Below are 14169 nucleotides of genomic sequence, written 5' to 3' on the forward strand. Positions count from 1 at the left end.
CATTCTATGCCAGCAAGACTAAGGAGATGATTATTGACTCCAGGAGGAGGAAACTGGAGCTCCGTGAGTCAGTCTTCATTGGGGTTCAGAGATGGAGAGGGTAGGCAACTTTAAATTCCTCAATGTTATAATTTCAGAGGATTTGTCCAGGGTCCAGCACATAAGTACCATTAAAAGGAAAGCATGTCAGTGTCTCTGCTTACAGAGAAGTTTGTGAAGTTGCAGAATGTCATCTAAAACTTTGACAGACTTCTGTGGATGCACATGGAGAGTATGCTGCCTGGTTGCATCACAGTCTGGTGTGAAAACACCAACGTCCTTGAATGGGAAAGCCTACAAATAGTAGTGGAGATGGTCCTGTCTGTCACGGGTAAAGCCCTCTGCACCACTGAGCACCTACAAGGAGCGCTGCCACAGAAAAGCAGCATCCATCGTCGAGGAGCTCACAATGCAGGCCATGCTCTCTTCTCACGGAAGTGGGGTTCAGGAGCCTCATGACCCACACCATCATGTTCAGGAACAGTTATTACCCTACAAACATCAGGCTCTTGAATCACAGAAGATAATTTCGCTCACCTCAACACTGAACTGTTCCCACAATGAATGGACTCACTTTAATAGACTCTTCATCCTATGTTCTCAATATTTATTGCTTATTTATTAATATTATTTTGTTTGATTTTTTAATTTCCTTGTATTTTCTGTTAAAATTAATCTCAGCATTTTATATAAGACCATAAGACATAGGAACAGAATTAGGCCATTTGGCCCATCGAGTCTGCTCTGCCATTCAATCATGGCTGATCCTTTTTTCCCCTCCTCAGCCCCACTCCCTGGGCTTCTCCCTGTAACCTTTGATGCCGTGTCCAATCAAGAATTTATCAAGCTCTGCCTTGAATACACCCAATGACCTGGCCTCCACAGCTACCTGTGGTAACAAATTCCACAAATTCACCACCCTCTGGCTAAAGCAATTTCTCTGCATCCCTGTTTTAAACAGACACCCCTCTATCCTGAGGCTGTGCCCTCTTGTCCTAGACTCCCCCACCATGGGAAACATCCTTTCCACATCTACTCTGTCTAGGCCTTTCAACATTCAAAAGTATTCAATGAGAGCCCCTGTCATCTTTCTAAATTCCAACGAGTACACACCCAGAGCTATTAAACGTTCCTCATATGATAACCCTTTCATTCCCAGAATCATCCTTGTGAACCTCCTCTGAAAAATCTCCAATGCCTGCACATCGTCTTTCATAAATGGTGGCATATATGTTCCTTGATAATAAATTCACTTTAAACATTGAACTTTGAGCATCAGATAGATTTATGGTTTGGTTTAATGATTTGTGGGTAAGTTATGTTGGCGCTGGAAGCATGGTGATACTTGTGGGATTTGATTTGATGCAAGTGACACATTTCACTGTACGTTTCGATATTTTGATACACGTGATATATAAAACTAATAAAACTAAAGCTAAATTAATTAACCCACAATTCTCATTCAATCTCACTACAATGCGACAATGAGCCTTAGTCTCACTACAGTCAGAGGCCCACAAAAGGATTGTCAGTTAAACTATGTTATCACGCCACGAGGAATCACAATGTCGTTCCAGCAGTGACCTTTCCTACTTGAAATCTGAGCTTCGGTTATATGTAGGAGCTGAGCTGAAGGGATGATCTGTGTAGGTGGCAAATGATTTTAACCCTGGCAACGCAAAGATTTTTAAATCCCTGAGTTTATCTGCAGGTTTCCCGCAAATCACAGGAAGTAGTAGTTAGACTGAGCACAATGTCAGATGACAGAGCTGTCACCGGAGATCAGAACAACAGTATTCAATCAAATTACAAAGAACTGCTTCAGGATGGTCTCAGAATTGGGAGATGACTAAGATCATACCCAAAATATGATATTGTAGATTCTACAATACCAAGCCTCTACCACACTATCTGACCTGTCTCTGGCTTTACTTTCAGAAACTCCCAGAAACCCTCGACTCCCTCTCTATCTGCATCCCAGACTCCTAGATTTGCCTGTTATGCACTTAAATAAATCAAAGTCAAAAAGTCAAAGTAAATTTATTATCAAAATACACATATGTCACCATATAGAACTCTGAGATTCATTTCCTTGCAGGCATACTTAATAAATCCGTAAAATAATAGCCATAACAGAATCAACGAAGGAGCGCACCAGATTGGGTGTTCAATCAGTGTACAAAAGACAACAAACTGCACAAGCACAAAAAGAAAGAAATAGCACTAAATAGAAAAGTAATAAATATCAAGAACATGAGATGAAGAATCCTTGAAAGCGAGTCTATTGGTTGTGGGAACATTTCAATGATAGGGCAAGTGAAGTTGAGTGAAGTTATCCACTTTGGCTCAAGATCCTGATGGCTGAGGGGTAGTAACTGTTCCTGAACCTGGTGGTGTGAGTCCCGAGGCTCTGGTATCGTCTTCCAGATGGCAACACCGTAAAGAGAGTATGTCCTGGGTGGTGGGGGTCCCCGATGATGGATGCTGCTTTCCTGAGACAAGGCTTTGTGTAGATGTGCTCGTTGGTGGGGCGGGCTTAACCCATGATGGACTGGGCCGTACCCACTATTTTTTCTAGGTTTTTCCATTCAAGGGCATGATGCAACCAGTCAATATACTCTCCACTGCATACCTATAGAAATTTGTCAAAGTTTTTGATGTCATGCCAGATCTCTGCAAACTCCCGAGGAAGTAGAGGCACTGCTGTGCTTTCTTCATAGATGCACTTGTGTGCTCCTAACCCCGAAATAATAATACTGAGGAGCTGCTGATCCTCTCCACCGCTGTTCCTTCGATCAGGACTGGCTCATGGACCTCTGTCTCCCTTCTCCTGAAGTCAATAATCAGCTCCTTGGTCTTGGTGACATTGAGTGAGAAGTTATTGTTCGGACACCACTCAGCCAGATTTTCAATCTCCCTCCTGATTCATCACCACCTTTCATTTGGCCCATGACAGTGGTCATCAGCAAACTCGAATATGGCATTGGAGCTGGGCTTAGCCACATACCTTAATGAAATTCAGAAATAGTCGTTTTTCTTGAAACGTTAACGGTTTTCCTTTCCTCAGATGCTGCCTGACCAGGCTGAGATTTTCCAGCAGTTTCTGTTCTCAATTACATACCAAGATTGAAACAAACAATGATTTGTAATGCATACAGGATGAACACAGAAAAATGTACTTCTGATTTAAATATCTTAAGAAAGTAAAAAAAAAAGAATTTAAATAGGTTAAACAACACACACAAAAAATGCTGGTGAACACAGCAGGCCAGGCAGCACCTATAGCGTTGCTTGAAATTCCAGCATCTGCAGATTTCCTAGTGTCTGCGTTTTTAAATAGGTTAAGCTGTTTTCTCCCAGTAAAGGAAGACCTAATTTTGTATATTACCACAATTCATAGTACGAATTGATTTTCCACAGATGTTTGTGCCTTGTCAGCTGCAGTGTTTGAAGTATTTTCCACACTGAGATGGGGATGGCATCAGACAGAGGAGTTACTCTCATTCTTTTCAAAACACATAGAGCTGCCCTCTGCTGACCCACAACTCCTCATCCCACTTAACTCCACTGGAATAAAGCCAAAACAGCTGCCCTGCATGGAACTCTGGGTAAAACAGTCAGGCATCTGTAGCAAACTTATGAGTCTCTGGGTTAGGGGTTCCCAAACTTTTTTATGCCATGGACCCCTCCCATTAACCAAGGGGGCCTGAGGACCCCAGATTGGGAACCTCTGCTCAAGATGGATGCCACTGTTCAAAGAAGCACACTATGGATGTCTTTATGTATCCTCACCTGCTCAGAAAGGCAGATTATAATCACAGCCCTAAAAGGCACTCCCTGGAATTTCAAAACAGGTGAAGGTTGTTCTATCCGGATTTGTAACATAGTAATATAGTTACTGACAATACAAACCCTCAAATGATACCGTAATTGCATTCTTATTAAATGTTATATCTTTATTTTAATGGGGATGCAACTCACTTAAAGAGCTTAGTATTGACATAATAGGAGCTTTGTATTTACAAATTAATTCTTCTGACAACAATTTTTGATTTAGTAAAAAAAATTATGTGCTTTGTAGATGACATTTTAAATCTGAAATACTCCTTCTATAGCTCTTCCAAAAACTTCTTTTCACATTTTGTCCCAGCATCTGAAAATCCAAACATGCCGTTCAGAAGGTGGAGAGAAATTCATTCACGCCAGTGACTCTCAGGGTCTGAGCTCAGTGCAATTCAGATTGACGTGATGAAGTTTATTTTCTTTGTGTCTACTGGAAATGAGTTTGGGGCTGAATCAAATAGTTCCTAGTGTGCTCAAGTTCATTGTGGTAAAATTGACAAACCGACTCACAGAGGCCATGAAGAGAATTGATGTGGAAAATGAAAAGTCTGACGCTGATGCAAGACAGGTCCTTTTCTGACTTGGGGATTAAGGTACATAGACAGGATTAACGAGAGGAAGCTTTGCTCTGCTTTTAGCACCTCGGAATGACCTCAGCTAGGAATGCTCACCATTGACTAGATGCCAAGATATCTTTCTTGCCCAGCATAAAAATAATTGACACAGAGATTCATCCTCTTAGGCCATCAGGTGAAAATATTATTATTTTCTATTGCAGTAGCTTCCACTGTTGATGGATTTGCTGACATTAATGGGGCAGCATGGTAACGTAGTGGTTAGCACAATGCTTAGCACCGCTAAAATCGAGACGAGAAGACTGCAACTGGCGGGGCACTGTCTACGCCACCCCGAGCTACCTGCCAGCCTAGTCATCATATGGGAGCCCAAGCACGGGAGGATGAACCCTGGGCGCCCTCCCAAGACTATGGTCAACACGCTCCCAGACGACAGCGGCGCGGCTAATATAGATGAACTGAACACACTGATGAGGGAGAGGGAGAAGTGGAGAGTCCGTCATCGTGCCCAACGCCAGCCCCCTGGGCCTGAGTCGATGTAGTAGTAGTAGTAGTTTTCAGTACAGGCAATATGGGTTCAATTCCCACCGTTTTCTGTAAGGAGTTTGTATGTTTTCCCCGTGAATCGACTTGTATTTATTATTACTTACATCCTTCACATACATGAGGAGTAAAAATCTTTATGTTACGTCTCAGTCTAAATGTGCAATGTGCAATTTATAGTAATTTATAATAAATAGTACATACAATTAAGTCAATATAACATAGAAATACAATTGTATCAGCATGAGTTAATCAGTCTGATGACCTGGTGGAAGAAGCTGTCCCAGAGCCCGTTGGTCCTAGCTTTATGCTCTGCTTTTCCCAGAGGGTAGCAGCTGGAACAGTTTGTGATGGGGGTGACTCAGGTCCCCAATGATGCTTTGGGCCCTTTTTACACATCTGTCCATGTAAGTGTCCTGAATAGTGGGAAGTTCTCATCTACAGATGAGCTGGGCTGTCCACACCACTCTTTGCAGAGTCTTGCGATTGAGGGAGGTACAGTTCCCATACCAGGCAGTGATGCAGCCAGTCAGGATGCTCTCAATTGTGCCCCTGTAGAAAGGATTTGGGAGGCCACACCAAACTTCTTCAACTGTCTGAGTTGAAAGAGGTACCGTTGTGCCTTTTTCACCACACAGCTGGTGTGTACAGACCACGTGAGGTCCTCGGTGAAGTGTATGCCAAGGAACTTAAAGCTCTCAACCCTAGATCCCTTGATGTCAATAGGGGCTAGCCCGTCTCCATTCTTCCTGTAGTCCACAGCCAGCCCCTTTGTTTTTGCGACATTGAGGGAGAGGTTGTTTTCTTTACACCACTGTGTCAGAGTAATGACTTCTTCTCTGTAGGCTACCTCATTATTATTTGAGAACAGGCCCAATCAGTGTAGTATCGTCAGCAAATTTAATTAGCAGATTGGAGCTGTGGGTGGTGACATAGTTATGGGTATACAGAGAGTAAAGGAGGGGCCTTAGGACACAGCCCTGAGGGGCACCTGTGTTGAGGGTCAGAAGGGCAGAGGTGAGGGCACCCACTCTTACCACCTGCCAGTGATCTGACAGGAAGTCCAGGATCCAGCTACACAAGGCAGGGTGAAGGCCGAGATCTCTGAGCTTCTACTCGAGCCTGGAGGGAATTATGGTGTTGAGTGCTGAACTGTAGTCCAAGAACAGCATTCTCACATAAGCACCCTTCTTTTCCAGATGCGCAAGGACGCGTGCGTTTCCTCCGGCTGCTCTGTTTTCCAACCACAGTCCAAAAATGCACCGGTTGGTAGATTAATTGGTCATTGTAAACTGCCCCGTGATTAGGGTCGGATTAGATCAGGGGGTTGCTGGGCGGCGTGACTCGAAGGACCTGAAGGACCTGTTCCGTGCTGTATCTCAATAAATAAATAAGTAAATAAATTTAAGCTCAGGAACATATTACTGACACTAAATGAATCATAGAATTTTTATGGTACATAAGGAGGCCATTGAATTCATCATCTTTAGTAGCTCCTAATAGAGTAAACCTGTCGGTTCCATTTCTCTTGCTCCTGCCCTGTGGTCATACAAGGCATTCTTTCTAGGGAGCATATCAGAACCCTTTCAAAAGCATTGATCACCTCATTTCCTTACGTGCCCATCACCTCCCTCTGGTTCTCTTTCCCATTCTCTTTCTTCCAACTCGTCCTATCAGAGTCACCCTTCTTCAGCCCTTAAACTCTTTCAGCTATCAGCTTCCTAACACTTTACTTCACCCCTCCCCCTCTCCCAGTTTTACCTATCAGCTTCCCCTCTCCCAGTTTTGCCTATAGGCTGGCTGGTGGTGCAATGGCATCAGTGCTGGACTCCGGAGCGAAGGCTCCCGAGTTCGAATCCAAGTCGGGCTGAATGTCAAGCTAGCCACTCGGCCTTGAAAAACAAAGGGTCGAGTCAGGAACTTTCATATCTTGACCCGGTTCATCCGAAAGGAGACCAATCCAAGAATGGCTGACTGTCTGGTGCGACACCTTGAATTTCTTCCTACCCTCCCCCAACCTTCTTGAGCTAACATCATGTCTTTTTTTTTTCCAGTCCTGATGAAGGGTCCCGAAACTTTGACTGTTAACTCTTTTCCATAGATGCCACCTGGCCTGCTGAGTTCCTCCAGCACTCTGTGTGTCTTGCATTGATTGGTTCTGTTTCGGTCGTGTTTCTGGCATCTGTGCTCTGTCTATAACTCAGGATTTAGGCATGGCTGCCAAGGTCACAATGTCTTGCCCATTCTAACTGGCTTTCAGAAGGTGGTGGTGAGGCACCTTCTTGAACTGCTGCAGTCCTTTGGGTGAAGATGATCCCACAGTGCTCCTGGACAAGGATTTCCATGATTAAGGCCCAATAATGATAAATAGGAATACATTTCTAGGTCAGTATGGTACGTGTCTTGGAGGGGAACAGCTGCTGATAGTGTTCCCGTGAATTTATTGCTCTTGTCCTTTTTGGTGGTAGAAGGTCAGGATTCAGGAGATACAGTCAGGGTAGCCTGGGTGAGTAAGTGCAGTGGTAGGTGGAATGTATGTTCAGGGTGATTGATCGGGTTCCAATTTTACGGGAAAGATGCCAGCTCCTGGCATCAAACTTGGATCTACCCTGCATAGCCTAATATGATGACATCTGGATCTCCATGGCCTATTTCATAGAAATCAATTGTGTTCCAGTTCACCAAACTCCCATCAGCACTAATACTGTTTCTGTAAAACGCATGCTCCGAACTCGTATGTTTTGTACTGAATTAGTTGCCTGGCTCCATTTTAAATTCATTCAGTTGCTCTGTCACCACAAAGTGATGGGACCAAAACAGGACAAGAGTTGGCTGGTGAAATTCTCATGCCATGACAAAATTATATGTTTCATCTCATAATGAATTATCTCAGAGTGGTATTCCAGCATTTCCAGGTCTTACTTCCAACAAAAACATCGAGATCATTATTAACATTTGAAGGATCAATACTCACAAGGTGTCACAGCTGGCAACTCTTGAAGCGGATACAAGTCTATTCTAAAAGCTTTTGCTCTGTGTCCTGCCAGCCAATTCTCAGCTTAATCTGTTTTATTTAATATTAAAAGCCTCTAATATATTAATAAATAAGTCTTTAGATTAGATTTGATTAGATTATGAGGACACTCAGTCCTCGTTTATTGTCATTTAGAAATGCGTGCATTAAAAAATGATACAATGCTTATCCAGTTATGATATCACAGAAACACAAGACAGGCCAAGATTAAAACTGACAAAAACCACATAATTATTACATATAGTTACAACAGTGCAAAGCAATACCATAATTTGTTAAGAGCAGACCATGGGCACGGTAAAAAAATGTCTCAAAGTCCCGATAGCCCCAACATCTCACGCAGACGGTAGAAGGGAGAAACTCTCCCTGCCATGAGCTTCCAGTGCGGCAAACTTGCCGATGCAGCACCCTGGAAGCACCTGACCACAGTCCGAATCTGAGTCCATCCAAAAACTTCAAGCCTCCGACCAGCCCTCTGACACCGAGCACTGAGCACCATCTCCGCCGAGCACTTCGACCCCGGCCCCGGCCGCCGAGCAACAGGCAAAGCCGAGGATTTGGGGCCTTCCCCTCCGGAGATTCTGGATCACACAGTAGCAGTGGCAGCGAAGCAGGTATTTCAGAAGTTTCACCAGATGTTCCTCCTTGCTCTCACGTCTGTCTCCATCAAATCAGAGTTGTGCACGGCATCCTGCTTGACAGATATTCATTACCAGAGAGGCCGCGCGCGCTGTGTCGCGCTGCCATCTTCTCCTCCCGCCAAGTGTTTATTAATCTTTCTTCATAACGGTCAGTAATCCCTTCTACTGTATATCTCATCACATACTCGACCATTTCTATTTATTAAGACACAGCACAGAATATGCCCTTCCAGCCCTTTGAGCCGTGCTGCCAATTGCACCCGAGCCTCATCACGGGACAATTTACAATGACCTGTTAACCGGAAGGTTTTTGGACTGTGGGAGGAAACTAGAGCAGCCGGAGGAAACCCACACACTCACAGGGAGAACGTACAAGCTCCTTAGAGGCAGAGGCGGGAACTGAACCTGGGTCGCTGGTATTGTAAAGTGTTACGCTAAACATTATATTACAATATCGTCCCGCTTGAGCTATCTTGCAGCTCAAGTGATTTCCTCAAGCATATTTCCTTTTAAAATATATATTGGTGACTATATATTCAACTATAGTCACCAATACTCCCCATGTTATTCAGGAATACATTGAGGGGTGGTAACTTGGTGGCCAGTGATACCATTGTTTTCAAGGTCATCTGCAGGCCTTTGTGAACTTTATAGTTCTGTAAATGACCTCCATTAAAAACGTGAGGTACCAACAGTGTGAACTTAATTCACCTCTCTGTCCACACGATGAAATCCAAGGAGAGGCAACTCATCTACAGACTGTGCTCAGCAACCATTTCTCTTTTGATTTTGCAATGAAGTAGTGTATTTCCCTTTGGCAGGAACATCTACAGCTACTGCTGTTTTCTTCTAACTCCTGACATGCAAGAACCTGCTTTAGCTGCAGCAACTATTGTACATGAGGTGAAATTAATATGTCACTCCCCTGAAGCTTGGAATTTTCTGAGCTCAGCCCCCTCACACTCCCCAACACACATCTTCGTTACCGCCCATTGTGCCACTGCGATTTAGGGCAGCAATGAAGGTCCTCCACCTCTCGTAGTGTTCAAGGCTTCCTTCAAGTGTCAGTAGATTCCTTTTGGTTTTCACTAATGTTAGTCATGCATGTCCTGGGTGGAGACTCTGGAGTAAAATCGCACTGAGATGTTGAAGGATCTTTCATTGCTGTTTCCATAGCAATTTTGTTGTACCAGTCAGGGTTGTTAGCCCTGAGCTGATCCCCCAAACCTGGAGCATGATTGGACCATTCTTGGTCCAGCTCTATCCTTTGACCTGTTTGGCATGGGTGACCCTACCAAGAGCCACAAAGCTTAAAGACCTGACCCCAATCAATATAGCTTTGCATGACATTGAGGCACACAAGCCTCTAAACCACAAAAAGGTTATGAACCTCTTGGAGGACACACATAATGCTTGCTTTAGTAATTATGACAAAGATGCTGCACTCAGTGAACACTGTACCAACAAAAGGTGTTGTGACAGCTTCCTGATATGCACAGACAGGACAGGAGATGTCTCAAAGGACAATCACTTAAAACTCTCAGTCAGTAGCTCCACATTTTTCATCAGTAGACCCGTCACTCAAGCAGCAATTTTTCCACATAAGATTCAGCATGGCACAAAACGGACCAGTATCAAGTGATTCCAAGATTCCAAGCAGCACAGTAAGCTTTTTTCACTCTCTTAGCAATCCTTCAGTCATAGCACACCAGAAAATTACATTTTCAAAATTATTAAACATTTTGAATACCACATTACGTTGTTGCTATCTAATCTGATTAAAGAATTGGAAGAGAAAGAACGTGCAAGATTTTTGTTAAATAGACTGCCGAGTTGCTGGTGGATACGATGAAAATCAGAAAAATCATTCTTCGTTAAATGAATAATATTCTTGCTCCTGCTTAGCCAAATGTTTCAACTCACTCTGAATTCACATCCTTATTTATAATGCACATATGTTTATATCCTATATAAAAAATTGTATATCATATTTTATGACTTCATAAGCAATTAAGTACTCTTGGTGTGGGAATGCATGGAAAAGATTATAGTGCTTCAATCAACAACATTGTAATGACCAGATAATCTATTTTTGTTGATGTTAGTTGAAGAACCAAATTGTATTTTTTAGTTGTACGATCTGAAGTGCCCCTGCTCCTCTTTGAAATATCACTATCTTTTACCTCTACCTGGGCAGAAAGACTGGATCTCAGTTCAGCATTTCACTGGAAGACAGAACTTCCCACTGTGCAGCTTCTGTGGTACACTGGAGCAACAGAGTGGACCTGAACTCCACTTTCTGACTCTTAAGAAAAAGACACCTCTAGGCCTTGCTATTTTAACATTCTATTTTAGAGAAGGTCATCTCCAATCTGATTTTCTGGGACTGAGCAGATTTTGAAATACAGTTCAAGTTATAGATATGTAACCAACATAATTCTTAAATGTTACTTGTATATTTTATGTTCTATGTTCTTTGTTTGGATTTATTATTTTTACATGTACCAAGATACAGTGAGAAGGTTGTATTGAATTCTTTTCATACAGATCACTTCTCCAAGGATCATGGTGGATATGCTTGTGAGTTCCAGAGATCCCATCTGCAGTTTACCCATTTGGCCCTTAGCTTCTGGTAGGTCATACATGGTGGGAAGGTCAAGGAGGAGGTTCCAGACGAAAAGTGATCCAAGCGAGACCTCAGTGGTGGAGCTGGTGGAAATCTGTGACACATTACAATGGCAGTGAAGACGGAGGATGACTGAAGCAGTGAAGGGTCCTCGTCACAGTAAGTAGTACAAAGGATGCGTACGCAGACAAATAATGCGTAGGCAGAGGGACTTGTCCCAATAACTGCAGAGATTCCATCATTTTCTTGACTTGGTCCTTGGTGAAAGGCCTTGGAGACTTCACCCATTACAGAATCCTTTCTAATTTGCTGTTATTTCTGTGACCGGTCCAGAAAAGGCTCCATTCAGCAATGGACCCTCACTTTCACCATTACTTGCTCTCATGAGACCATTAGACATGGGAGCAGAATTAGGCCATTGGGCCCACCGAGTCTGTTCCACAATTATAGGAGAAGTCAGGTAGATTGGTGAAGATGGCATCAAGTATGTTTATCTGTGGATTGCTTTGTTCATGACTTGTCACAGACCTGGACTGGCGGCTATATCCTTCAGAACTCAACAACAGGTGGTGGACACCGATTCCAGATGCTAAGGACATTTATTATCAAACTATTAATGCAGCACTCAGCCCTGAAATTTGTCTTCCTCACAGACAGCCATGAAACAAAGCACCATGGAACCAATCAAAGAAAAAACATCAACTGCCCCACATGCACAGAAAGTCTCGCAAACGGGCAACAAAATTAGCGAGCGAAAGCACAGAATATCAAACACAGAATCAAAAGGCATATTTCAGTTCAGCTCAGTGTTCATAATCTGCAGGTTGCCCCGATACAAAAGTTGCCCAAAAGTAGCAACAAACAGAAATGGAATGACCAGCAAAACTAGAAAACATCATAAACTTGAATTCAAGCCAAATCTACAAACCTTTTAAAGTCCTTAAAGTGAGATCATTAGTTGTGAGAACATTTCAATGATGGGACAAGTGAGTGGAGCTATCCCCTTTTATTCAATATCCTGATGGTTGAGGGGTAGTAACTGTTCTTGAACCTTCTGTTGTGAGTCCTGAGGCTCCTGTACCTTCTACTTGATGGCAGCAGTGACAAGACTGGATGGTGGGGATCTTTGAGGATGGATGATGCTTTCCTACAACAGCGTTTCATGTAGATGTGCTCAATGGCTGGGAGGGCTGTACTGCGCAGAATTCACGACCTTTTGTAGGAATTTATGTTCAAAGGCATTGGTGTTTCCATATCATGCCATGTTTCACAGTCATGTTAAGTATATAATGGTGTCCCTGTGTTTGTATTACACACTAGATGATGGAGGAGCTCAGCAGCTCAGGCAGCATCTGTGGAAAAGAGTTAAAAAAAATCAACATTTCCTTCATCCGGACTGGCTGTGATTTCCTATGTTTGTGATTTTCTTTGCCTCCATGTGAATCTTTTGGCTCTAAAACATTTGGAAAGCTGGTCCCTGAGCATTGACTCAAATCAGCTCTGCATGCTAAACGAACGTTGAGCATGGAAATGGAAATGAGAATGGAAATGTGCTAATAACACTCAATTTTCCCAAGGCCAGCTTCCTTTGCTTTACAGTTCCAGCAGCTGATTGTATGGAGATATATGGACAAAGAAAGGGAGGTTGCTGAATGAGTAGCGTGTTTTGTCAGGGGTGCAGTGGCATTGTAGAGGGGTGAAACAGAAGTTCTTTGACCTTGAAGAAAAGATCAGGTCATCTGCAAATACGTAAGACCGAAGAAAACATAGAGAGCATCCGCAGCAGGGGAGTTGAGTAAGTCAGTCACAGTTGTTTGCCACTGTGATTGTTCATAGTCATAGTCATAGTCATACTTTATTGATCCCGGGGGAAATTGGTTTTCGTTACAGTTGCACCATAAATAATTAAATAGTAATAAAACCATAAATAGTTAAATAGTAATATGTAAATTATGCCAGGAAATAAGTCCAGGACCAGCCTGTTAGCTCAGGGTGTCTGACCCTCTGAGGGAGAAGTTGTAAAGTTTGATGGCCACAGGCAGGAATGACTTCCTATGACGCTCTGTGTTGCATCTCGGAGGAGTGAGTCTCTGGCTGAATGTATTCCTGTGCCCACCCAGTACATTATGTAGTGGATGGGAGACATTGTCCAAGATGGCATGCAACTTGGACAGCATCCTCTTTTCAGACACCACCGTCAGAGAGTCCAGTTCCATCCCCACAACATCACTGGCCTTACGAATGAGTTTGTTGATTCTGTTGGTGTCTACTACCCTCAGCCTGCTGGCCCAGCACACAACAGCAAACATGATCGCACTGGCCGCCACACACATTCCACGCTGTATCTCAATCAATCAATCAAAAGTAAATAAAATGAGTGATTATGTATTTGGGTAAATATTAAATGCAGAATTTATGTTTATGCTAAATGCAACTTCTAGCTAGTCTGGTGACAGGCATAATTTTCTAGAATAGAGGTGTCAAATACAAGAGGGCGTAGTTTTAAGGTGAGAGGGTGGGAAGTTTAAAGAGGATGCACAGGGCAGGTTTACTGGTAGAAGGTGGTGGGTGCCTGCAGAGTAGTGTCAGAAAGACGGTGCTACCGTAACACTCACAACACGCTGGAGGAACTCAGCAGGTCGGGTAGCATCTGTGGAAAAGATCAGTCGACGTTTCGGGCCGGAACCCTTCATCAGGACTGTAGAGAGAAGGGGCAGAGGCCCTATAAAGAAGGTGGGGGGAGGCTGGGAAGGAGAAGGCCCTCTACAGTCCTGACGAAGGGTTCCGGCCTGAAACGTCGACCGATCTTTTCCACGGATGCTGCCCGACCTGCTGAGTTCCTCCAGCGTGTTGTGAGTGTTGCTTTGA

This window comes from Mobula hypostoma, chromosome 9 (genome assembly GCF_963921235.1).
Source record: "Mobula hypostoma chromosome 9, sMobHyp1.1, whole genome shotgun sequence".
In the NCBI taxonomy this organism is placed as follows: Eukaryota; Metazoa; Chordata; class Chondrichthyes; order Myliobatiformes; family Myliobatidae; genus Mobula; species Mobula hypostoma.